Consider the following 26,334-nt stretch of genomic DNA (forward strand, 5'->3'; position numbering starts at 1 on the left):
AAGTTCAAATGGTATTTGGCTAGAGTAGAAAATGAAATAGGAAAAAGACTGAAATGCTTGAGGTCAAACAAAGGTGGTGAATTCATTTCACATGAGTTCAATAACTTTTGCATTAAAAGGGGAATCAAAAGGCATGTTTCAGCACCTAAAACTCCTGAACAAAATGGAATAGCTGAAAGAAGGAATGGATCTATCATGGACTATGCAAGAACCTTAATGATTGAAAAGAACATTGCTATCAAATACTGGAAGGAAGCTATCAGCACTGCAGTTCATACCTTGAACCAAGTACAGCTGAAGAAGGACTCATTCAAAACTCCCTATGAGTTATGGTATGGCTACAAACCCAATGTAAGTTACCTAAAAGTATTTGGAAGAAAATGTTACATTTTGAAAGAATTTAGAAAAGGTATATTTGATGTAAAGGGTGATGAACAAATTTTTTTGGGATATTCTTACAAAAGTAAAGCATATAGATGTTTGAATTTTTCTACTCACAAAGTCATAGAAAGTGCACATGTGAAAGTTGATGAGTTTGAATAAAGAACTAAAGAAGAAAGAAAAAGAGAACCAAAAGATTACATGAGATTTGTTGGCATTGAACCTGATATAGTACCAAATACACCTATCAATTAGGAATCTACAATTCCCAAATCTTCAGTAATTGAGTTGCAGGAAGTTCAAAATGAGCCAATACCTACCAAGCTGCAAGGACCCAAGTTGAAAACAAAATCTATTAAATCAACAGCTACCAAGCCCAAGCAACTAGAACCTAAAGCTGAAGTGCAGGGGGATGAAAATGCAAAGTGTTCAAAAAGCAAGGAACCTATATTAGCCAAGTATGTCAAGAGGCATTATGCACCAGATTAGATCATTGGAGATAAATCTAAAAGATCTATGACAAGAAGTAAGTTGAAAGGCATTTGTTTACTTGCTGATTTTGAACCAAGAAATGTCAAAGATGCACTAGAAAATGAAAGTTGGATTGAACCTATGAATGAAGAGATAGAGTAGATAGAGAAAAATAAGACATGGACTCTTGTACCTAGGCCTAAAGTCAAAAATGTGATTGAAATTAAGTGGATATTTGGAAACAAGTTAAATGAAGATAGTAAAGTGTCAAGGAACAAAGCTAGGTTGGTATGCAAAGGATACTCTCAAGAAGAAGGTGTAGACTATGGAGAGACTTTTGCTCCTATTGCAAAATTAGAAAGTGTCAGAACCTTACTTGCATATGCTGTATACAAGGGATTTAAAGTTTATCAAATGGATGTCAAGTCAACATTTCTCAATGGTATACTAGATGAAGAGGTTTACATTGAATAATCTAAAGGTTTTGTTGATCCAAACAAGGACATGGTCTAGAAATTGCATAAAGCATTATATGGTCTAAAGCAAGCCCCTAGAGCATGATATGAAATACTACACAACTATCTTATTCAGATTGGTTTTCAAAGAACTAATGATAATAGTAGTTTGTATATCAAGGAAGGACCAGATAATAAGATTGTTTTGACAGAAATATTTTTAGATGATACTTTGTTCGTAGAAAATGATGATCTTTACAAAGAATTTTTAGAAGAAATGAATAAGGAATTTAAAATGTCAATGTTTGGTGAGATCAAATTCTTTGTTGGTCTTCAAATTTAGTAGAATAAGAATGGCATCTATATCACTCAATCTAAATACATCAAGGAGATACTAAAAAAGTTTAGTATTAAAGACTGCAAACCAGTTGGGACTCCTATGTGTACTGGATTGAAACTGCCAAGGATAATGAATCAAAGGAAGTGGATCAAACATTATATAGATTTATGATTGGAAAGTTGCAATATGTAGTGCATACAAGACCAGACATTGCTCTTGTAGTTGGTATTGTGGCTAGATTTTTAGCAAAACCAAAAGAAAATCACATGATGGCAATCAAAAGGATCATGGGATATTTGAAAGGAACTAAAGATTATGGATTATGGTATAAACTTGGAGGAAATTTGGATTTAAAAGTGTTTACTGATGCAGATTGGGCAAGGAATGTTGATGACAAAAAAAGTACAAGTGGAGGAGCTTTCTTTCTTGGAAAGAGGTTGGTTTCTTGGAAGGGTAAAAAGTAGAACTGTACATCCCAGTCCATAGTAGGTACTGAATATGTTGCTGCAGCAGTAAATTGTTCAAATATTGTTTGGTTCAAACAATTATTGGAAGGTACGAAGGAAGAAATCAAAGAACCTATTGTTATTGTTGTATTTTAACTTTCTCGCCAAAATTCATAATTCATATTGCCCTTCCCGCCTTTGAAATATCCATAGTCAAATACCCATGAAATATTAAAAAATACCAAAGTTTTAAACCTTATGATATATTTTGCGGCCCGCAAGTTCTCTACCGTCAGATCTGAGGAAGATATACGAAGGGCATTGTCTCGCTATGGTGAAGTTGTGCGAGATTTATGTTAGCGACATTGCGCCCTATTGACGCGTGTCTGGTGGGTCCAGTTTGCAGGTTGTCCAAGACTCTTTGGCGGGTTAGAAAAGTTTCATGGCAGGTTGGAAAGATTCCACGGCACCGTGGGCGCTATGTCGCTATCGTGTGTTGGCCGAAAAATCTTCATAGCGACATAGCGCCCGACGGAGAAAGTTTTGCAGCGAGCAGGTTACATCACCGAAAAATGTTTGCGACGGGCTAGGTGAATATGTGGTTCTCAGGCCAATAGGGAGGTGCTGAGTGTATGGGTCAGAGCATATGTGGTTCATGGGCCCAGCGATTTTTAGAGGGAAGGATGTGCAGAGTACGAGGTGGTTCTGATCGTCAGATTGAAGTTGATCTACGATGGGCACCATCATGCTATGGAAAAGCTGCACGAGATTTACAACAATGACATAGTGCTTGGGTGCCACGTGTCCCTCAGTAGGGTCAAAGCAGTACGGACCCTCCAGGTTGGTGCCTTGTCAAACCAAGGTGGTGCTTCATTAGTCCAATGGGGAACAACCACGTATGCCAGGTCAGACTACAGTTAGCACATGGGACCAGATCTTCAATGCGGCCAGTGTAGTGAAGGGTTAAGATCTCCATCGTCGGATCTGCAGAGATCAAGGGTAGGTGCTATGTCATTATGTTAAAGTTGCGTGATCTTTACCATAGCGACATAGTGCCCTTTCGCCACGTGTCAGTGGGGCCAGGTCTCACTAGGGTGTGGTCGCTGAGGTGATGCCAGGTGTGCTGACAGTAGAGGATCAAAGTCCAAGGTACGGTGAGTGTTCACAATCATCAGATTAAGTCAGATCAATGAAAGATGCCATGTTGCTATGTTGAAGTTGCGTGATCTTTACCATGGCGACATAGTGCCCTTTCGCCATGTGGATCAGTGGGGCCAGGTCTCGCTAGGGTACGCCAGTCAGGTACTGCCAGGTGTCATTCGAGTGTGGTGCAATTGTTGAGGTGGTGCCAAATATGATGGGCCCAGGGTAAGAATAGTATAGTGGTACGATGAGTCTCCACGATCATCAAATTTAAGGCAAATTGATGGTTGGCGCTATCTCGCCTTTGGAAGTTGCATGACGGATACCATGGTGACACAGTGCCTTGTTGACACGTGTCTCACTAGCTCGGCTAAGTTGGCAGTTGATGGCTAGCAGTTAGTGTGATCGCTACAGTTAACAATAATAGTTTGAAAGGTGGCACAGTCAAGTTAAGACCACTGGGTGCTATGGTGCTATCAGGATTTTTGAAGACCTTTTCAATAGTGACATGGCGCCCAGTCAATATTAGGGGTGGTCAAACGTGGAAAGGGTATCCAGAATGGTGGAAGGACGGAATGTGATTGGCCCACATGGCCCAATCAACATGTGGAACCGTTTGACCTCGCTGACCCTACTGATTCATGAACCAAGAAGCGAAGGTGATCAATTTTGTTCTGCGATCTGATCTTCATGATCAACCTCGACCTACCAAAAATGAATGTGAAATATAGGGAGACACTCCACTATCTCATTCGATCCATCTACCCAGTTAGAACATCGATGGTGCCATTTTCAGTCCTCTCAGGACACCTGTTGCAAAAAGATCAGATTTTCCTCAAATTTCCATGATTGTCCTCTGCAGGACTTAATGGTAGGTAGCTGTAGGGTCACTTCAGCTGGAAAAGATCTCAGTTATGCCTGAACTATAAAGGCAACTTTTGTAATTTTTGTAAGGAGGACTCCTTCTTCTGATTTCTCTACTACTGCTCACAGGTCTGTAGTGTAAAATTCCCTTTGTCTCTGAGCTGTATAACATTTTGTATCATCTCCTTCAGCCATCAATGTGTATGTGCATCCATCTTGCCTCTCATTGGTGTACTGTTGAGATCTGTGGCTTGCATACTATATCTATTGTTGGCCTATTGGATAATATATAAGTGAAATCCTTTTCCTTGCATTATTCAGTTTGGTTTCCTGATCTGTATGTGGTTATTGATTGACATAAGTCTAGGTGTGTATGTCTTTTGAATGTTATCTTGGCTTTGTTGTGCATATATGGGCAGAAATGAGTCCGAACACTCTATTTTGGTGCATCACCTCCTTAGATTAGACTAGGTAGATTTGTTTTCATGCTCTTCTTCTCCCTTTTCCTCTCCAAGAGTAGATAGGTGTGCCCTGATAGTAAGAGGAAGCCGGCCTTCTCCGGAGACTCAACCTCGCAGTTCAAGTCCCATAGCTTGGAGGTTGTTTCCATGTTTCACTAGGTTGTCCTCGCGCATAGGCCTTGGACAAGGGTGCAAACCTAAGTGACAACAATTTTTGGCACGCTCGGTGGGACTCATCCTTTAAAGATTTAAAGTCTACTGGTGTCAAGAAGAAAGAGTTTCAGAGATTAATACTGAAGAGGTAATGCTGGCTTCAGTATTCAAGCCTTCAAGAGGCTGATTCTTCAAAGTACTTGGTGACTCTGAACATCAACAAATCTAGTTCCAGCCAAAGTTGCAAAAATTCATGCCCAAAGCTAAAACAAGAGCGTCTTCTAGAGGTAAATTTCAATATCAAGAGCTTTCTCTTTCAAATCCTAGAAGAAGGAGGACTAGAACTTCATTATCACCAGTTAGGGGTGTAATAATAGTTAATATACATGTAAGATCTGTCTCTACTCCTCCTACTGCTCAAACTCAGCCTAGATTGCCATCAACACTCATCAATAGAACACTTGTTTACATGGCACAACCAAGAGTTCATGCTTTTGCCACCTTTAATGGTGGAAGTCCTCTATTGTTAGCCCAAAGACATGATATACCAGTATCTGCACTAAAAAGTATACCTGATTTTACTAGTGAAACTTCCATCTCCCCTTTAGAGCATATCCAAGAAGTAGCAAATGTTTGTAATATTCATGGTATTACAGAGGATGATGTTGATGTTAGACTTCTAGCCTCATCTTTAAAAGGAAAAGCATTACAATGGTATAGAGGCCTAGCTCATGGTTCTATAACCGATTGGGATGGACTAGGAGTAGGGTTATGTAAACATTTTGAGGATAGAAGTGACCATCTGTCACTTTTAGAGCAACTGACTACTATAAAAAGGGCCCCCCATGAATGTATGACTGACTTTAATTATAGATTTCAAAAGAAATGGGATAGAATACCTACTATAGTGAAACCTACCCCTGGTAATGCCTTCTTGCATTACCTTAGAGCTTTTAACAATGATATTGCCACTACAATCCAAACTATGGGAGGAGATACCTTGCCTAGTGCTTATGAGATAGCCATAAAAGCTGAGAACATCTTGATACAAGGAGGAAAGTTGGCTCCAAGGCCCCCTATACCTTTCTTTCCTGATGTTCCCAACCACCAACTAGCAATGGCCCCTCTTCCTACAACTTCTACATCACAAGCCCTTACTCCAGTCCCTCAAGCTTCCACATCCTCAAATGGGATAGATGAACTCAAAGAGATGCTCCAAGGTCTAGTGCTGAATACAGATAAAAGAGAGAAGACCCTGGATAAAAAATTGCAAGAATAGGGGAGGGAGTTGAAGGACCAAGGGAAGAGATTAGAGGATAGTTTGTCTATGACACAAAAAATGAGTAACAAGATGGTGGCCTTAGAAAGGTAGCAAGCTCAAGGTGGCAAGCCTCCCCAATTGCAATATCAAGCTCCAAATGGTGGTAGGCCTCCTAATCAATGGAATAGCTCTTTTGGTCAGGGTAGGCAAAATAGTCATACTTTTGCGTCAAGCTCAAATCAGAACAGAGCTATAGTCCCTCAAAATAACTTGGCCCAAGATCAAGATTTATGTCCTTCCTGGAACTATTCATATACCTATTGCATGTGCCAGAAGGCAGAATCTTATTTGGCCCTAGCTGACAAAGAACCTGCAGAAAAGCAATCATACAAGGAGGATCATCCCAAGGAGGCCTCATATATTCAAGGAAGTGATGATTGCTCATTCATGAATCATCAGATTGGGGAGCATGGTGATGTAAACCAGGATTCCATTGCTCATAACACTAGAAGTAAGAAGAGAGCTATGGAACATGCTGCCCCTCCTTCTCCTAGGCAAGCCTCAACTTCAAGTGCTACACCTCATATGCATGCAGAAAATGAACAAATAAGTACTTCACAGCAGAAAAGGCAAGATTCTAGAAAGAAAGATGCAAGTGATCCTTATGTTGCCCCATCTCAACCTATCATAAGTGTAGCTCCCAAAGTTTCTACCAAAGTTCCCAATACACCATTCAGTGTGGTAGAGAAAATGAAGAAGACCAATGTGAATATCTCCATGTGGGATGCTATTGCTACCATACCAATACAAAAGAGGATGCTGGAGCAGGAGTTGGAGAAGATTTAACCCAAGAATCAACCACCTACCATGGAAAGTGCCACAAGTCTAGTACAACCAGTAGGGGATGTGGAGACAAATAAAAAGGTTAGACCTCCTCCATTCTATGTTTCTCTGATTATAGGGGGCAAATTAGTCCACAATTGCATGATAGATTCAGGGGCTAGTAGCTTAGTAATGCCTAGGTGTGTTGTTGATGCTTTAGGAATGAAATATGAGCCCATTGTTAGGGATGTGTTACAATTAGATGGTAGTACTTTCAAAACTGTAGGTATCCTTAGGAATGTGGAGATGGCCCTACATGCATGCCCTGGTTGCACTGTGATTCAAGACATATCTGTTGCTGAAATCAAGCCCTACTTTGCTATCTGTCTTTCAAGAGACTTCACTGCTCATATTGGTGGATTCATATCTACTGATTGGTCATATATGTTATTTAAGACTAGATATGGAGCCAATGCTTCAATTAGAGCAGAACCTCAAGCCCTTCATCACACTGAATCTTACAACCCCAATCCCATCAACATAAATTGTCCTATTCTAGAGATGGATGAAAATGACAAAGTAAATGAGCCTGCCACTTCCACAGCAGAGATTCCTAATTTCTTCTTAGATGAGTGGGCAAATGCATATTAGTTTGAGCCTATGTTAGAGACTCTTGAGATATGTCTTAGTACATATTGCATAATAGAGAAAGATGCTCAAGTTCCTGATCTTGTTGGGACTAATGATGATATAAATGGAACATGGAGTATGTACTTTGATGGCTCAAGGAATACAAATAGATCAGGGTTTGGTGTTATGTTGATCTCTCCTGCACAAATAAGATACTACTTCTCCTTTAGGCTCTAATTCAGTTGCACTAATAATGTGGCCAAGTATGAATCTTTGATTCAAGGTCTCTTACTTGCCCAAAAGAGAGGAATTCAAGCCTTGAGAGTATATGGGGATAGTGAGTTAGTAGTTAACCAAGTGAGAAACTAGAATATCAGAAAAAATGGCCTGCTCAAGTCTTACAAACACAGAGTCTGAGATTTGCTTGAGGGCTTCAATGCATTTAATATTCAGAGCATTCCTAGGAAAGAAAATAGACATGCTAATAAAGTTGCAGCAATGGGTGCATCTTATGATGTACTAGGGAATCTTGAGGAAGAAAAGAAGCAACAAATAAAGGTGGTAGTGAGGCCTGCCATCCTTGACAACAACACTCATTAGCAGGTCTTTGATTCTGATGAGCAAATTGTGAGTTTCTTGCAAAATGAGGCAGAATTCTCAGATAGAAACCAGTCAAGATTGCAAGATCAGTATGGTGATCAGATCATTCATCTCAGTTTTAACAAGTTACCCAAGGGTCTCATTACCTTGGAGAGTGTCTTTAATCCTGATGATCAAACAAGAGGCAAAGAAATGAATCTAGCTGCAAAAAAGGATGATTATGCCCCAGTTACAATTGCTGATGGAAAATCTTTGAATATGGGGAAGGTATGTTCTGAAACTGAGCAAGAAAATTTCATTCATCTATGTCAAGAATTTAATGATGTATTTGCTTTGACATATGATGAATTAAAAGGATTTGATCCTATTTTGTTTCAGCATACCATAGATTTAGTTGATAAGACCAAGCCAATAAGGAAAAAACAGAGGCTAGTGAATCCTAAGATTGAACCTCTAATGAGAAAAGAACTATCCAAGTTGATAGAGGCTAATATAACATTTCCTATCAAGCACTCATCATGGGTAGCTAACCTTGTCCCTATTAGGAAGAAGAATGGAGAAATCAGATTGTGTGTGGACTTTAGGGATCTTAATCAGGCTTCCCTTAAAGATCACCATCCTCTCCCTTCCATGGAGCAGATCCTGTCCAAGGTCAGTGGTTCCAAGAGATTCTCTTTTCTTGATGGATTCCCTGGTTATAATCAAGTGTTGGTTAAAGAATTTGGCAGATATAAAATGGCATTTACCACTAAATGGGGCACCTATGCTTATTGCAAGATGCCATTTGGACTAACAAATGTAGGTGCCACATTTCAGAAGGCAATGGAGATGGCCTTCAAAAAATTAATTGACAAGTTTGTCTTAGTATACCTTGATGATATAACTGTATATCAAAAAAATGTAGAAGATCACTTTGATCATCTAAGACAGGTATTTCTAAGATGTAGAGAGTTTGGGGTCTCCCTCAACCCAGCCAAGTGTGTCTTTTCTACAAGCCAAGGAAAATTATTGGGACACATCGTATCCAAAGATGGGCTGACCATTGATCCAGAAAGAACAAAGGCAATACTTGCCCTTCCTATTCCTAAACACAAGAAGGGGCTGCAAAATTTCCTTGGTAGGATAAATTTTGTAAGAAGGTTTATTCCTAATCTTGCTACCATGGTGAAACCTCTTACAGCTATGCTTAAGAAAGACATGATCTTCTCATGGACCAAGGAAGGGAGGGAGAGTTTTGAAGAAATCAAGGTAGCCATAGCCTCAACCCCTACTCTCATGAACCCAAATTTTGAGAAAGATTTCATCCTCTACACTCTAGGTGGTGAGTCAAGTATCTCTGTTGTCTTGACTCAAACAAATGACAAGGATGAGGAGCAACCCATAGCCTTTTTTAGTGAAGGGCTCAAGGAATATGAAGATAAGTACAGCTTTGTTGAGAAGAAGGCCCTTGCGGTCATCAGAGCCTTGAAGATATTCAAGCACGTCTAATCCCACAATAGGATCCATTTTTTGGTGCCCCATGCCAATGTAAAAGACTTCTTGTTAAGAAAAGATATCAGTGAAAAGAGAGCTGGATGGATCACTAGGGTAATGGAATATGATGTTGATACTCAGATTACCAAGCTGGTAAGAGGGAGAGGATTGTGCAAAGAAATGTTATCAGATCAGGATTCTGATGAAGAGGTTCCTATGGTAATAATAGAGCAGCAAGAGGTAAGAAATGCTTATGGTCCAAGGAGCTGGATAAATGACATGAAGAACTTCTTATCAAGGAATGGATATCCTCAGGGATTGGACAGAACTAAAAGGATAAAATATAGATTGCAGTCCATTCCCTATGTTGTAATTGATGGTATCCTATTCAGGAAGGATTTTAATGGGACCCTGTTGAGATGCATTGAAGAGGATCAGGCTGAGAGGATGATTAAGGAACTTCATGATGACCCTGATGGTGGCCATTTCTCTGCAAGAACAACTGCCATGAAGATCATGAGGGCTAGTTATTATTGGCCATCTCTGTTCAATGATTGTTATGGATATGTGAGAAAATGTGAGAAGTGTGCTTTCTTTTTAGGCAAACAGAGGCTTGCAACTCTCCCCCTTCATCCTATTCAGGTGGATCAGCCCTTTACCCAATGGGGGTTGGATTTTATAGGCCCCATTAATCCTCCATCTAGTGCAGGTCATAAATGGATTTTGGCTGCTACCGATTATTTCACTAGGTGGACAGAGGCAGTTGCCTTGAAGGATGCCACAGAACCATCAGTTGTTGAATTCCTTGATGGAATTGTATCTAGATTTGGTGCTCCTTCTGCTATCATCTCGGACAATGCTAAGTCTTTTGTTGGAACCCAGATTTGTGCATGGGAAATGAATCACAATATTTACCTGAGCACATCATCAAATTACTATCCATAGGGTAATGGATTGGCTGAGTCTTCCAACAAAAAATCTGATCAAAATCATAAAGAGGACAATAGAAGACAATCAGAGGGTCTGGCATAAGAAATTAAGGACTGCTCTGTGGGCTGATAGGATAACACCCAAGAGATATTTTGGGAATTCACCTTTTGTCCTGGTATATGGCAGGGAGGCCAGACTCCCAATTTCATTGGAATTCCCATCCTTGGAATTGGCTCATCAACTGGAATTGATTGAAGATAGTGCTATGTCAGAAAGAATGGCAGAGCTGATTGAACTAGAAGAAAAGAGAAATAAGGCTACGTAAACCCTAGAGATACATCAGCAGCAGATGAAAAGGAGTTTTGATAAGAAGGCTAGGGTTAGAACCTTCAGAGAGGGAGAGTTAGTTCTAAAGTGGGATTCTGACAGAGCAAAACCAGGAAGACATTCCAAGTTTGACCCACTATGGAGTGGTCCCTATCTGATTGCCAGTTGCAAATAGGCTAACACATTCCAGCTAAGCCAGCCCAATGGAGAGATTTTGCCCATTCCAGTCAATGGGATCTATCTGAAGCCCTGTTTCTGAAAGTTTGGGAACCCATGTACATAAGTAGTTTAGTTTCTTTTATGTTGCTTTGTGCTTTTCAAGAAGTGTGCGGGCATAGCCGCCTCCCTGTGAGGTAGCGAATTTTGAGGTGTCTCAGGTTGCAGAAGAAGTTTTGTTTTTTGTTTCCAGTTGCAATTGCAGAGCTAAGGGTTTTAATGTTTTTGATCTCCTCACAGAAGGGTTAGGTCTTTTGCAGTTCTCAGATGCATACTTTTTGACTCCATGGCCCAATGGATTGTTTACAGGCACCGGTCATGCATCGAGCAGGCTCATGCCCCCTATGAGTCGCCAGAAATGTTGTATTTTAACTTTCTTGCCAAAATTCATAATTCATATTGCCCTTCCCGCCTTTGAAATATCCATAGTCAAATACCCGTGAAATATTAAAAAATACCAAAGTTTTAAACCTTATGATATATTTTGCGGCCCGCAAGTTCTCTACCATCAAATCTGAGGAAGATCTATGGAGGGTGTTGTCTCGCTATGGTGAAGTTGTGCGAGATTTATGTTAGCGACATCACGCCCTGTTGACGCATGTTCGATGGGTCCAGTTTACAGGTTGTCCAAGACTCTTTGGCGGGTCGAAAAAGTTTCACGGTGGGTCGAAAAGATTCCACGACATTGTGGGTGCTATGTCGCTATCGTGTGTTGGCCGAAAATCTCCATAACGACATAGCGCCCAATGAAGAAAGTTTTGTGATGGGTAGGTTACGTCACCAGAAAATGTTTGCGGCGGGCCGAGCGAATATGTGGTTCACAGGCCAATAGGGAGGTGCCAAGTGTATGCATCAGAGCATATGTGGTTCATGGGCCCAGTTATTTTTAGAGGGAAGGATGTGCAGAGTACAAGGTGGTTCTGATTGTCAGATTGAAGTTGATCTACGATGGGTGCCATCACGCTATAGAAAAGCTACGCGAGATTTACAACAGCGACATAGCGCCTGGGTGCTATGTGTCCCTCAGTAGGGTCAAAGTAGTACGGACCCTCCAGGTTGGTGCCTTGTTAGACCAAGGTGGTGCTTCATTAGTCCAATGGGGAACAGCCACATATGCCAGGTTAGACTACAGTCAGCACATGGGACCAGATCTTCAACTTGGCCAGTGCAGTGAAGGGTTAAGATCTCCACCGTCAGATCTACAGAGATCAAGGGCAGGCGCTATGTCTCTATGTTGAAGTTGTGTGATCTTTACCATGGCGATATAGCGCCCTTTCGCCACGTGTCAGTGGGGCCAGGTCTCACCAGGGTGCGGTCGCTGAGGTGATGCTAGGTTTGCTGACAGTGGAGGATCAAAGTGCAAAGTACGATGAGTCTTCATGATTGTTGGATCAAGTCAGATCGATGAAAGACACCATGTCGTTATGTTGAAGTTGTGTGATCTTTACCATGGCGACATAGCACCCTTTCTCCACATGGATCAGTGGGGCCAAGTCTTGCTAGGGTACATTAGTCAAGTACTACCAAGTGTCATTCGAGTGTGGTGCGGTTGCTGAGGTGGTGCCAGATATGATGGGCCCGAGGTAAGAATAGTATAGTGGTATGACGATTCTCCATGATCGTCAAATTTAAGGCAGATCGACGGTCGGCGCTATCTCGCCTTCTGAAGTTGCACGGCAGATACCATGGTGACACAGTGCCTTGTTGACACATGTCTCGCTGGCTCGGCTAAGTTGGTGGTTGATGGCTGGCAGTTAGTGTGATCACTACGGTTAACAATAACAATTTGAAAGGTGGCGCGGTCAAGTTAAGACCACTGGGCGCTATGGTGCTATCAGGATTTTCGAAGACCTTTTCAATAGCAACATGGTGCCCAGTCAATATTAGGGGTAGTCAAACGTGGAAAGGGTGTCCAGAATGGTGGAAGGAAGGAATGTGATTGGCCTGCGTGGCCCAGTCAGCATGTGGAACTGTTTGACCTCGCTGACCCTGCTGATTCATGAACCAAGAAGCGAAATTGCTCAATTTTGTTGTGCGATCTGATCTTCATGATCAACCCCGACCTACCAGAAATGAATGTGAAATATAGGGAGACACTCCACCGTCTCATTTGATCCATCTACCCAATCAGAACATCGATGGCACCATTTTCAGTCCTCTCAGGACACCTGTTGCAAAAAGATCAAATTTTCCTCAGATTTCCAAGATTGTCCTCCGCAGGACTTAATGGTAGGTAGCTGTAGGGTCACTTCAGCTAGAAAAGATCTTAGTTATGCTTGAACTGTAAAGGAAGATTTTGTAATTTTTGTAAGGAGGACTCCTTCTTTTGATTTCGCTGCTAATGCTCGTAGGTCTACAGTGTAAAATTCCCTTTGTCATTGAGTTGTATAACATTCTGTGTCATCTCCTTCAGCCGTCAATGTGTATGTGCATCCATCTTGCCTCTCATTGGTGTATTGTTGAGAGTTGTGGCTTGCATACTATATCTATTGTTGGCCTATTGGATAATATGTAAGTGAAATCCTTTTCCTTGCGTCATTCAGTTTGGTTTCCTGATCTGTATGTGGTTATTGATTGACATAAGTCTGGGTGTGTATGCCTTTTGAATGTTATCTTGGCTTTGTAGTGCATATATGGGCAGAAATGAGTCCGAACACTCTATTTTGGTGCATCACCTCCTTAGATTAGACTAGGTAGATTTGCTTGCGTGCTCTTCTTCTCCCTTTTCCTCTGCAAGAGTAGATAGGTGCACCCTGATAGTAAGAGGAAGTTGTCCTTCTCTGAAGACTCAACCTCGCAGTTCAAGTCCCACAGCTTGGAGGTTGTTTCCATGTTTCACTAATAGTGTGTTTTGTAACCTTTAACTGAGTTGGCTCCTAACAGGGCTCACTTCATAAAAGTGAAAATTGGTAGCTAGTTACTTGGTGGTTTTTCCCATACTAGATTTCCACGTTAAATCTAGTGTCTCTTGTGTTCATGTTATTTACTTTTGCATGCATGTTAATAATTATGAATTCTTGAAGATTAGTAACAAGTTAATCTACCAAGTTATAGCATTTTTATAGTGTTTATCGAGTATCAACAGTAACTAGTTATTTAAGACATCTAAGGTCCGATATGTGGATTTGTTTTTGTGGTAATTGAATCAGCCCCCACCCTCCCCCCGGTCCCTCCCCCCCCCTCAGTTACTGTATCTATAATTCCAACATATAATATGATGTTAAAAAAATCATTCACAATATACGAAATTAAATTAGCACTATTCAAAATGAAACCTAACAAAGTGCCAACTTTTGACACATCTTCCCCAAAAAAATTCAAAAAATATTGGTATTTTATAGAAATAATCTTTTGCAGGTTATAGAAAATACTAGAAGGTATAGACATATACTTAAAGAGATTAATAACATTTTTATTATACTAATTCCTAAGAAAAAATAAATAAAACATTTAGTGATTTTATATCTATAGCATTACACAACATGGTATATAGAATTGTGTCTAAACCCATGGATAATAGATTAAAAAATATAATTCCAAAGATCATTTTTTTGTCATAAATAAGGTTTGTTCCTAAAAGGTCTATCTTTGATGAAATTATTGTTAGAATTGCTTTAGAATAACTAAGAGGGTGGGTAAATCAGCTATTTAAGGTCCAAATGTCCTATTCAAACTTTTCACTAATTGTAGTGAACCCATTCAACCATTCAATCATCTAAGCTTTAACTTATTCAATTAACAAGTCACTGTAAATCAGCATGCAAGCATAACACATAATAAATCAACACATGACATAGTGATTTATGTGGAAACCCAATTTGGAAAAACCACCAATAACATGCTACTCAATTTTCACCCTTCTGAAGTGATACCCTATGAAAGGCCTACCCTATTAAAGGTTTACAACACATTGTTAAATTTCACCTTTTTAGAGGATTTAACCACCCTATTAGAAGTGGGCCTAGTTAAAGGACTTTAGAACATTCACTTGGAATGCCACCCTATTAAAGGATTTACAAATGACTATTAGGCCAACCTAAGTCCATAGGATTTTCAGATCTAATACAATTGCTAGAAAATATTAGAAAATCTTTACTTGACTACAACATACAACTTATCTTGTAGATTTCAGATCATTTCTCATCTCATAACCTTGCCTGGCCTTCAATATCTGCAACTCTTGACAACTTGCCCTCATTTAAAGCTTAGTCCTCTTGAGTCTCCATACTCAATGTGCTAGTACAATTATCTCTTCATGACCACTCGTAGAAGTAGAGCCTCTATGCTCTTCCTTCTTCTAGATCTTCCTTCTTCTAGATGTCTTCTCATTGACACCCTTCTAACTACTTCATAGATTTTTGGCACTTCAATAGCAAAGATATCAACAACTCTCTACTTCTTGGTCTATGACTTCTTAAATAGAAGTCTTGGAGTACCTTTTCTTGCTTGATTATTTCATCTTTCAATTTCAATTCACATGGATTAGGTAGGATTCATTGTATCTAACCCATATTCTATTTCCTCTAGAAATTCCTTGAATAATCTTTTAGAATTTGCCCAAAAATGGTTTACATAGGATTTTGTGTCAACAACTCATCATCCTTATCCTCTAACTCATTCACAAAATTCAATGTAACCACTATGTCAGCTTAGATTTGGTGAATCTTCATCATTTATAATAATGTAGTAGCTTGGCACTATTGAAATACTGGTGCTTAGCACATACTGTGTTACTCAACATCAACAGTATTTTTTCTAATGCTTGGCTCCTAAAGATCACTTGGCACCAACTAAATTTTTTCGAATGCTTGGAACCTGATCTTTACTTGGCACATGAAGATCACTCAGCACACACTAGAAATTTCTGTTACTCGGCTTCTATTAAAAATTTTCTCGGCTTCAACTAACTTGTTTAGCGCTCACTTATGATTTTAGTTTAAGCTTTGCAGTCAACCTTGTTACAACTTCTTCCTCCAATTATTCTAAGTGTGACCATCCTCTATATTTTTGAGCATGTCATCAATACATTACTTGACCATTGTCTTAACTGATCCTTGCACTTCATTACAACATCATAACTCAACCTTTTTCTTAGGTGCTCTTGTTACATCTTATTGATCAAATCCTCTTCATCAATCAACTAAGTGATAGTACTTGGATCTTATAAGAAAATATCATCCCTTCAAATAGCAAGTTTGACATCAATGACAAAACAATGATGAAGACATTCTTTTACAACAATCTCCCTCTTTGATCTTCAACAACAATGAGCTTTTCAATCAAATTTCCAATAATCTCCCTCTTTGGCATTGATGGGAAACCAAACTGATCAACCATCAGACTAAAACTATTCAACCACAAGCTTGCTAGGTTAGAACAGTAAATCAAATGCCAAAAAGTATATTGTAACATCACATTTCCTTCTATTATTCTGATTGCTTTATTTTAGCTTCTCCCTTTTTGCTGATGTACCCTTGTTCTTTGTATTTCTTCCTCTGTATTGTTCATCTTCTATTGTTCTGATCAACATACAACTTCTCCTTCTTTTCTAATGCTTGTAGACCATGTCCTTGTTCTTCTCATCAACAAATCCCTCTAGTTTTTCTATGTAGACTTCCTCTTCTACAATACCATTCAAAAAAGTAGACTTCATATCAATTTGGTAGACTTTGAAGCCTTTGTATGCAGCATATGCCAGTAATGTTCTTACTCCTTCCATTCTTGCAATAGGGGCAAATGTCTCTCTATAATCTAGTCCTTCTTCTTATGCATAGCCTTTGCAAACTAATCTGGCTTTGTTTCTTGTTATCTCACCATTCTCATCAAGTTTGTTTCTAAACACCCATTTTGTACCAATCGTATTTTTATCAGCTGATCTAGGAACTAGAGACCATGTTTTTTTTCTCTCAATCTAATCTATTTCTTCTTTCATGGATTTATACTATTCATCATATTGTAGTGCATCTTTCACTATTTTAGGTTTAGCCTTGCTTAGCAGACACAATTCATTTTTGAGCCTATTCCTTGTCATTGGTCTAGCATCCTTGTCACCAATGATTTGATCTGCAGGGTGATTTCTTCTTACATACTTGGCTAATTTAAGTTTAGTCCTTCTTTCCATGTTTGATCCTTCAGCTTTAGAGTCATTTCATTCTTCTTCATCTAGCATTTCATCATTCTTTTCTTGTATACTATTTTCAAAATTAGAATGAGCATTTTCTACATTCTACAGCTCAGCTTTTGAATGCAACTTGGCATTCACTGATTGAGACTTGGTAGATACTGAACTTTGTTGCTAATTCCCAACTTGATTTGCAGCATTATCTTCAACTATCATTCCTTCATAGAAGTATACAAAGGATCTATAATCCTCTATTTGCTTTGACTCATCAATCTGAACTTCTGCATTCTCATCAAAATTTATGTTTGCACTCTCTACAACTTTGTTAGTGTTAGTATTCAAACAATTATATGCCTTACTTCTAGTGGAGTATCCAAGAAATATGCCTTCATCACTTTTTGCATCAAATTTGTCATTTCTAGTATCTTTCCGAATATAACATTTACAACCAAATACTTGAAATGTTTAACATTAGGTGAATGACCATACTACAATTCAAAAGGTGTTGCATTTGTACCTTTCTTGACTTGAACTCTATTTAGTGTGTAGACTGCATTACTTATAGCTTCTCTCTAGTACTTTAGTGCAACATTTTTCTCCATCATCAAGGTTCTAGCACAGTCAATCACTGAGCTATTCCTTCTTTTAGCAATGCTATTATGTGGTGGAGTTCTTCGTACTAATGTTTTCCTTTTAATACCTTTATTGTTGCAAAATATTTCAAATTCTCTTGATGTAAACTCACCTCCTCTGTCTGACCTTAGGCATTTTAGGTTCTTTCCTGTTTCTTTCTCAACTCTAGCTAAATACCACTTGAACATTTGGAATGCATCAAATTTTTGTTTTAGGAACATAGTAGTCATCATTCTAGAATAATCATCTACAAATAGTATTATGTATCTATCTCCTAGGTAGCTTTGCACTTCCATTGAGCCACATAAGTCTGTATGAACTAACTCTAGTACTTCATTGGAAGTGTGTATTTTTCTTTTGAAACTAGACTTAGTCATCTTCCCTAGTTGACATTGTTTGCACATTGTGTTTTTAGGTTTCTTCAACTTGGGCAACCCTCTAACTTTCTTTTTCTTGCTAATGTTAATCAGATTATCAAAGTTAACTTGACACAACCTTTTATGCCACAACCACACATCATCAAGTCTAATAACAAGACATGTTGTATCTTCCATATCTAGGTAAAATAGATTACTCCTATTTTGTTCACCTTTTCCTATCAGATTTCCATCAGTGTCATAGATCTTGATAGTTTTGTTTCCAAATTCAACTTTGCAACCAACATTGCTTCAATGTGATATACTTAACAAGTTGTAGTTCAATCCTTCAACATAGTATGCATTATCACATAAAATTTTCTCCATCAGTTTTGTAGAGCCTTTTCCTTTGATTTTACATGGGGTATCATTACCAAATCTAACACTATTTCCATCATATTGAGCAAAGGTAATGAACTTACTTTTATATTCTATCATGTGATGTGAGCATCCATTGTCTATGATCCACTTTTCATTCTTGTTCACATAGGTAACCAATGTTTTTGCTTCATCTTCATCTTCGTCTGATTCATTCTTCATGGCTACATAGACTACTTCCATCATTTTCATCATAATCTTCTTCAAGAATGTAGCATCTCTTGCATTTCTCCTTGTAATCTTTGTTTTCATCTTCTCTTTTGTTCCTGTACTTGTTTCCCTCTTTTTAGTTCTTCTTCTATGAACATCTTGTAGCTATATAACCTACTTCATTGAAATTGAAACATATGATAGGGAGCTTACCTTTGAATTTTCCTTTACCTCTATGGAATCTCCTAGCCAGTAGTGCTTCTAACTATTCCACATCTTCCTCATCTGTGCTACTATCACTAGATGCATGTTTTCCTTTTCTTCTTCTCTTGCTTGATGTGTCCTCCTTAGTGTCTTTTATTGTCATCTTGGCCTTGAAAGTAGATTCAAGGTTCTTAGATTTGTAGTTGTCAAAATTGGAAAGCTCAATGCAGTAAGTCTTCCCACTATTTGTTCAAAGGTTGGTGTGTTCTCTTGTACACACCTCAACTCTTGGATGGCTAAAACTCTTATAGCATAGATAGAGAGAAAAGTTATTAAGTATTTGTTGATAGTTGTTTCTTCTTCCAATTGTCCACCTAGACTTCTTATTGCACTCACCACTTCTTTCATTCTTGTAGCGTATTGAGAAACATTTTCACCTTCCTCCATCTTCATGTCATCAAACCTTCCTCTTAAGCTTTCTCTCTTTGCTCTCTAGACATTTTGATCTCCTCCATAGTTTTCTGACAATGTTTTCCACATCTTCAATGCAGTGTCATAGTCTTTAATGTCATCATATTCAGCATAGTTAAGTGCAGAAGCAATCTCCAACATTGCTTGATTATGTTGTTTCTTTTTGTTCAAATCATCTGTAGTAAGAGGTCCTACTAGAGTTACATGTTCTTTTCTAAGTGAGGTTTGTGCATAGTCACCTATTGATCCAAGGTGCAATTTCATCAAACTCTTCTATGTAGCAAAGTTATCTTTGTTGAGCTTGGGAACTTCTCTCTTGGACATCTTGATCTTCCTACTTCTAGTACCTTGAAACTAAATCAGTAGATGGCTCTGATACCACTTTTTAGAATTGAGTTAGAATAACTAAGGGGGGGGGTGTGGGGTAAATCAGTTATTCAAGGTCCAAATGTCCTATTCAAACTTTTCACTAAGTGTAGTGAACCCATTCAACCATTCATTCATCCAAGCTTTAACTCATTCAATCAACAAGTTACTATAAATCAACATGCAAGCATAACACATAAGAAATCAACACATGACATAGTGATTTATGTGGAAACTCAATTTGGGAAAAACCAGTAGTAACATGCTACTCAATTTTCACCCTTATAAAGTTATGCCCTATGAAAGGCCTACCCTATTAAAGGCTTACAACACACTATTAAATGTGACCTTGTTAGAGGATTTAATCACCTTGTTAGAAGTGGTCTTGGTTAAAGGACTTTAGAACATTCACTTAGAATGCCACCCTGTTAAAGGATTTACAAATGGCTTTTAGGCCAACCTAAGTCCATAGAATTTTTAGATCTAATAAAATTTCTAGAAAGTATTAGAAAATCTTGACCTAACTACAACATACAACTTATCTTGTAGATTTTAGATCACTTCTTAGCTCATACCCTTGCTTGGCCTTCAATCTCTGTAACTCTTGACAGCTTGCCCTCATTTCAAGCTTAGTCCTCTTGAGTCTCCATACTCAATGTGTCAGTGCAATCATCTCTTCATGACCACTCATAGAAGTAGAGCCCCTATGCTCTTCCTTCTTCTACATCTTCCTTCTTCTAGATGTCTTCTTCTTGACACCCTTCTAACTACTTCGCAGATTTTTGGCACTTCAGTAGCAATAGTATTAGCAGCTCTCTGCTTCTTGGTCTATGACTTCTTAAATAGAAGTCTTGGAGTACCTTTTCCCACTTGATCCTTCCATCTTTCAATTTAAATTCTCATGGATTAGGTAGGATTCATTGCATCTAACCCATATTTTGTCTCCTTTAGAAAATTCTTGAATAATTTTTTAGAATTCACACAAAAATAGTTTACATAGGATTCTCTACCAACAACTCATCATCCTTATCCTACAACTCATTCACAAAATTCAATGTAACCACTATGGAAGCTTAGATTTGGCAAAGCATCATCATTTAAAATAATGCAGCAGCTCGACACTATTAAAATACTGGTGCTCAGCACATACTGTGTTACTTGGCATCAACTATGTTTTTCCTGATTCTTGGCATTTGAAGATCACTTTGCACCAACTGAAATTTTTTTGATGCTTGGCACCTAATATTTACTCAGCACATGAAGATAATTCAGCACACACTAAAAATGTCTATTACTTGGCTCCTACTAAAAATTTGCTCGGCACCCACTTATGATTTTAGTTTAAGCTTTGTAGTCAACCTTATTACAACTTCTTCCTCTAGTAATTCTAAGAGTGACCATCCTCTATATTTTTGAGTATGTCATCAATACATTTCTTGACCATTGTCTTAATTGATCCTTGCACTTTATCACAACATCATAACTCAACCTTTTCCTTAGGTGCTCTTGTTACATCTTGTTGATCAAATCCTCTTCATCAATCAACTAAGGGATAGTACTTGGATCTTATAAGAAAATATCATCCCTACAAATAGTAGGTTTGACATCAATCACAAAAAAATGATTGAAAACATTCTTTTACAACAATCTCCCTCATTGATCTTCAACAACAATGAGCTTTTCAATCAGATTTTCAACAATTATAATTATTTAGGAACTATTTTTTTCCCCCTATAAATTAGAGATCCAACAATAGACACCAAAAACCTTGTGACAATGTAAATTGCTACTTTCTTAGTAAATTCTATGAAGAATTTGGATTTTCTAAATGATGGATAAAGAAAATATTAATTTGAATGTCTAGTCCCAAAGTATGATCCATCCTAATTAATACAACATTACAAGGATTATTTGATCTATCTAGGTGATTCTGACAAGGTGAACCCATCTCACCCTTCCTATTTATCATTGTGATGGAAACCTTATGGATAATGATAAATAATTTCAACACTAAAAGTAGAATTTTTGGATTCAAAGTCACAAGTAAGGTTTATAATATTACTCATCAACAATCTGTAGACAATATGATCCTTCCTACCAAAGTTTTTGAGGAAAAAACACTTAACCACAAATAAATTCTAAAATTATACATGAAAGTATTAGGAAATAGGTAAATAATTAAAGAAAACCTAAATATTTTTTATGAACACTAAACTTAATGACAAAAAGGATAAATGTAATATTTTGGGTTTCAAAAAAGGTTCATTCCCTTGCAAATATCTTGGTATCCCAATTGATAAAAATAATATATCATATAAATTTTGGGATCTCTATGAGAGAAAATATTATAAAATTATGCATAACCAAAAATGTAAATGACTATATGATGTCAATCATATCAATATAATTAAAGTAGCCCTTTCTACATTACCATCTTATCAAATATATTTCCTCCCCTTCTCTTCCAAAGCCAAACCTTATAGTAAGAAAGAGATGATAAACTCCTTTCTCCAAGGAGTCACCAATAATTAAAAGAAATGGTATTACTTAGTTGTCAAATTTTTAAAAAAAATGTAAAAAGTAGATCTTGGCATCACGATAATAGATTTACAAAATAAGTCCATGGGAGCCAAACTTAGTTGGTGAATACATTAAAATCTCATCAGTAAATGAGCTAAAATTCTATTTTGCAAATACTTGGATCCAACTAAAATAATTAACTTATTTAGAACTACTAGCCTACTCAAAGGTTCTAAAGCATAGCATATTATGCTTGATTGTAGAGATATAATTTTTGATAGACTTTCTTATGACATCACATATTGAAATAAAGGATTTTTTTTCTAGATGACTCATAGTGTTTATATTCTCAAATTTTTGACAATAGTCATCCCAATATCTAGGAAACAATGATAAATTTATGGGGTGACAAACATGATAAATATATCAAATTCCCAAAAAATGACCATAATATATCCTAGAAATGGAAATCCTTTAATGGGAACCCTCTCTAACATGTTGAAAGGTTAGAAATTGCTTATATCCTTTCTTTTACAGATATCAACCCCAAAAACATAGATGATCCCCTCATATGGTTCTGATCTAAGTTAGGGACATATAAGGTCAAAGATGGTTACCAATCTTTAATAGATAAAGCCAGTATGTTTTATTGGGTCACTCTTTAAAAATGTATCGATACTATTGGTTGGTTTAAGAAAATTAGCTTTAAGGGGCCTTCCTATTGTGTTATTTACATGAATAATTTTTAGATTGCATCTATTTCATATACCTTGAATCTCTTGTAAGTTGCATATGCCAATAGAGTTCTATCTCCTTTCAATCTAGCTACAAGTATGAAGGTCTCTCCATAATAGATTTCTTCTTCTTTGGCACAACCTTTACAAACAAGTTTGGATTTGTTCCTTACTGCATCTCCTTTCTCATTTGGTTTGTTCCTTAAAATCCACTTGGTTCCCAATTGCAGTCTTTTCTTTAGGTCTTAGTGCAAGTGTCCATTTATTGTTCTTCTTAATTTGGTCTATTTCTTTATTTATTGCATTGATCCAATCATTATTATCAAGTGTAAATTTCCTAGTTCACCTTATTCAATCATTTGCAATTCTTTCTTCCAACTGAGTAACCTATGGATATACCTTCATCACCTTTGGAATCAAATTTCCCATTCATTGAACCTTAATGAATATAATACCTACTTCTAAATATTTTTAAATAACATACATATTTTGTAGGACCATAATTGGTTTCATATGGTGTCTTGTTTGTTCCCTTCTTTAACAAAACTCAGTTGAGAGTATATACAATAGTTCTTATGGCTTCTCTCTAAAGCATTTTGGCAACTTATTTTTCAATCAATAGTCTTCTAACATGATCAACAATTGATTTTTTTCTTCTTTCTACAATCTCATTTTCTTGTGGTGTACATGCAGATAGTTGTCTCTTAATTCTATTCTTAGTGTAAAAGTTAGTTATTTCATTAGACATATGCTCTTCACCTCTATCATATCTTAGGCATTTCAAAAATTTACCCATTTCCTTTTGAACTATATCTTTATACCATTTGAACATATCAAATAGATAACATTTTTTCTTTAGAAACATTGCATTCATCATTCTAGAATAAGCATCTACAAATAAAATAAACTATTTTCCTCCATAATATCTCTTATCCTTCATAGGTCCAAACAAATTGATTTTTACCAATTATAGAATGTTAATAATCAAATGTGTCTTAAAAAACTAGACTTACTCATCTTACCAAGTTGACATTGTTTGCACATAGCATTGTCAAGTTTATGAAATTTTTTTAAGCCTCTCACTCTCTTCTTTCTACTCAATTGGACCATATCGTCAAAGTTAACATGATAAATTCTCTTATACCATAACCATACCTCTTCAAATTTTGAAAATAGACATGTACTAATTGAAAGATCTAGGTAGAATATATTACCTCTCATTTTTTGTCCAATTCCTAACAAATTTTCATTATTGTCATAGATATTTACCTTTATATTCTGTAACTCCAACTTTTTACCTATTTTATTCAACTGAGAAATACTCACCAAATTATATTTTATTTCTTTAACCAAATATGCATCATCACATTTTATTCTATCATTAAGCATCAATGATCCTCCACCTTACACTAGAAATGGTACATCATTTCCAAGTTTAATAGTTCTACCATCATATTCTATAAGCTTATCAAACTTATTAATATCGTGAGTCATGTGATGTGAACTTACACTATCAATAATCCATGTGTCATTATTACTAACATGAGAAATAAGGGCCTTTTCTTGTGCATACCTTTTTTTATTAAGATATTCTTTAACAAAAACATATACAACTTCTAGCCCTTGATTTTCATCTTCTATATTTGACTCAATGTGCTTCTCTTTTGCGATGTAGCATAAATTATTTCCTTAGTCCTTTTAGTCCTTATGATCCTTTTTCTTTCTTTATTTTTTATCCTTAGGTTGTATTTCATGTCACTCCTATATTTATTTTGACATCTAACATCAAAGAGACCAACTTCATTACATTTAAAACATATTAGAGGTAGTTTACCTTTGAATCTCCCTTTATCTCTTAGTAGCCTCATTATTTCTCTTCTCTTTCTTTTAAATTCCAATGCTTAGTGAAGACATAAAAGCTTCTCAATCTTGGGCATACTATTATGATAGTTAGTTAACTAAAATGCAGCCAATATACCAACTAAACTATCAAAAGTAAGTTCATTAATAGGCATAGCCTTGACTTCTTGAATGGAAGACACTCTTATAGAATAGATCGGAAATAATGTTTGAAGAACTTTAATTATAAATTTTGTATCACTAATGACTCCTCCAATAGCTTTGGTGGAACTCACAACTTTGTTGATTCAGTTAACATATTGAACAATAGTTTCTATGCCTTTGATCCTCATATCATCATATTTGTCTCTCAAACCTTCTTTCTTTATCTCTAAACACATTTTGATATTCACCATGTACTTGTATCAACTTTTTCAACATTGCTCTAGAAGTAGCATAGTTTTATACATCATCAAATTCAACATCATTAAGTCCAAAGGTAATATAAATCATCACATTGTTATGTTATTTCTTTTGGTTCATCTCATCAACTATCATAGGAAAGTTTAGTTGTGTATCATTTCTTTAAAAAGTGTAATGCATGGTCCCAAATTCCATATAGATGCAAGTTCATCCTTCTTAGCTATGATGAAAAGTTCTTGTTTACCTTTTCTACCTTTCTCTTATACATCTTCAAATATTTAGCTTAAGTCCCCTTAAAGTTTTCCTTCAAACAATTAGCTTTGATATTAATTGTTAGATAACTTAGAGGTAGAGGTCATTCAAGTATCACCAATTATCCTACAAACCTTAAACTTTTTTTTTTGTATGAACTTAAAAAATTCAATATTTTAAATCAATTACTTGATATTTAGATCAAACACCATGATTCCAACTGAGTTCATCTTTGCTTCAAATTAGTAACTTAATATACCTTAGTGTTCCTTAATATACTAAGTATATGAGTTAGTTTTCAGCTTATACTTAGTTGCAAGAATAATAATAAAAATACTTAAAATAAATATGCAACATTGTAAAAATTCACACAAGTTTTACGTAAGTATTTAATGTGGAAACTATATAAAGGGAAAAATACCTAGGACCAAAAACCCAAATATTTTTACTCTTGTGAAGTGAGATCAGATATGGGCCAACCTTGTAAAAGGATACATATATATTGCTAATGTAAACGTGTTACGAGATTTTAACCAGAGATCATCTAGACCTTATCACTCCTTGTAATTTCTAAAGAGTGACCCTCTCTAAAGGAATTACAACACACTACTATTGACTATTACCATATAGGATTTAACAAGAATGTTAGGTCCACTAGGTTAAGATATTTTCTACTACAATTTTTTGAAAGTAATAGAGAAATTTTTCTATTAGGTTTAAGCACTACCTTTCTTAATTAGATCTTTCCTCCACTCAATATCTTCCTTCTGATCCCTTTTTGGATGATTTAAATGCTTCACACATCAATTTTGGACTTTCCTTTTGTTATGTTCACAATGGACCTCTACTCAATT

This window comes from Cupressus sempervirens, chromosome 7 (assembly GCF_028749045.1).
Source record: "Cupressus sempervirens isolate cs-2001-9-10 chromosome 7, ASM2874904v1, whole genome shotgun sequence".
NCBI lineage: Eukaryota > Viridiplantae > Streptophyta > Pinopsida > Cupressales > Cupressaceae > Cupressus > Cupressus sempervirens.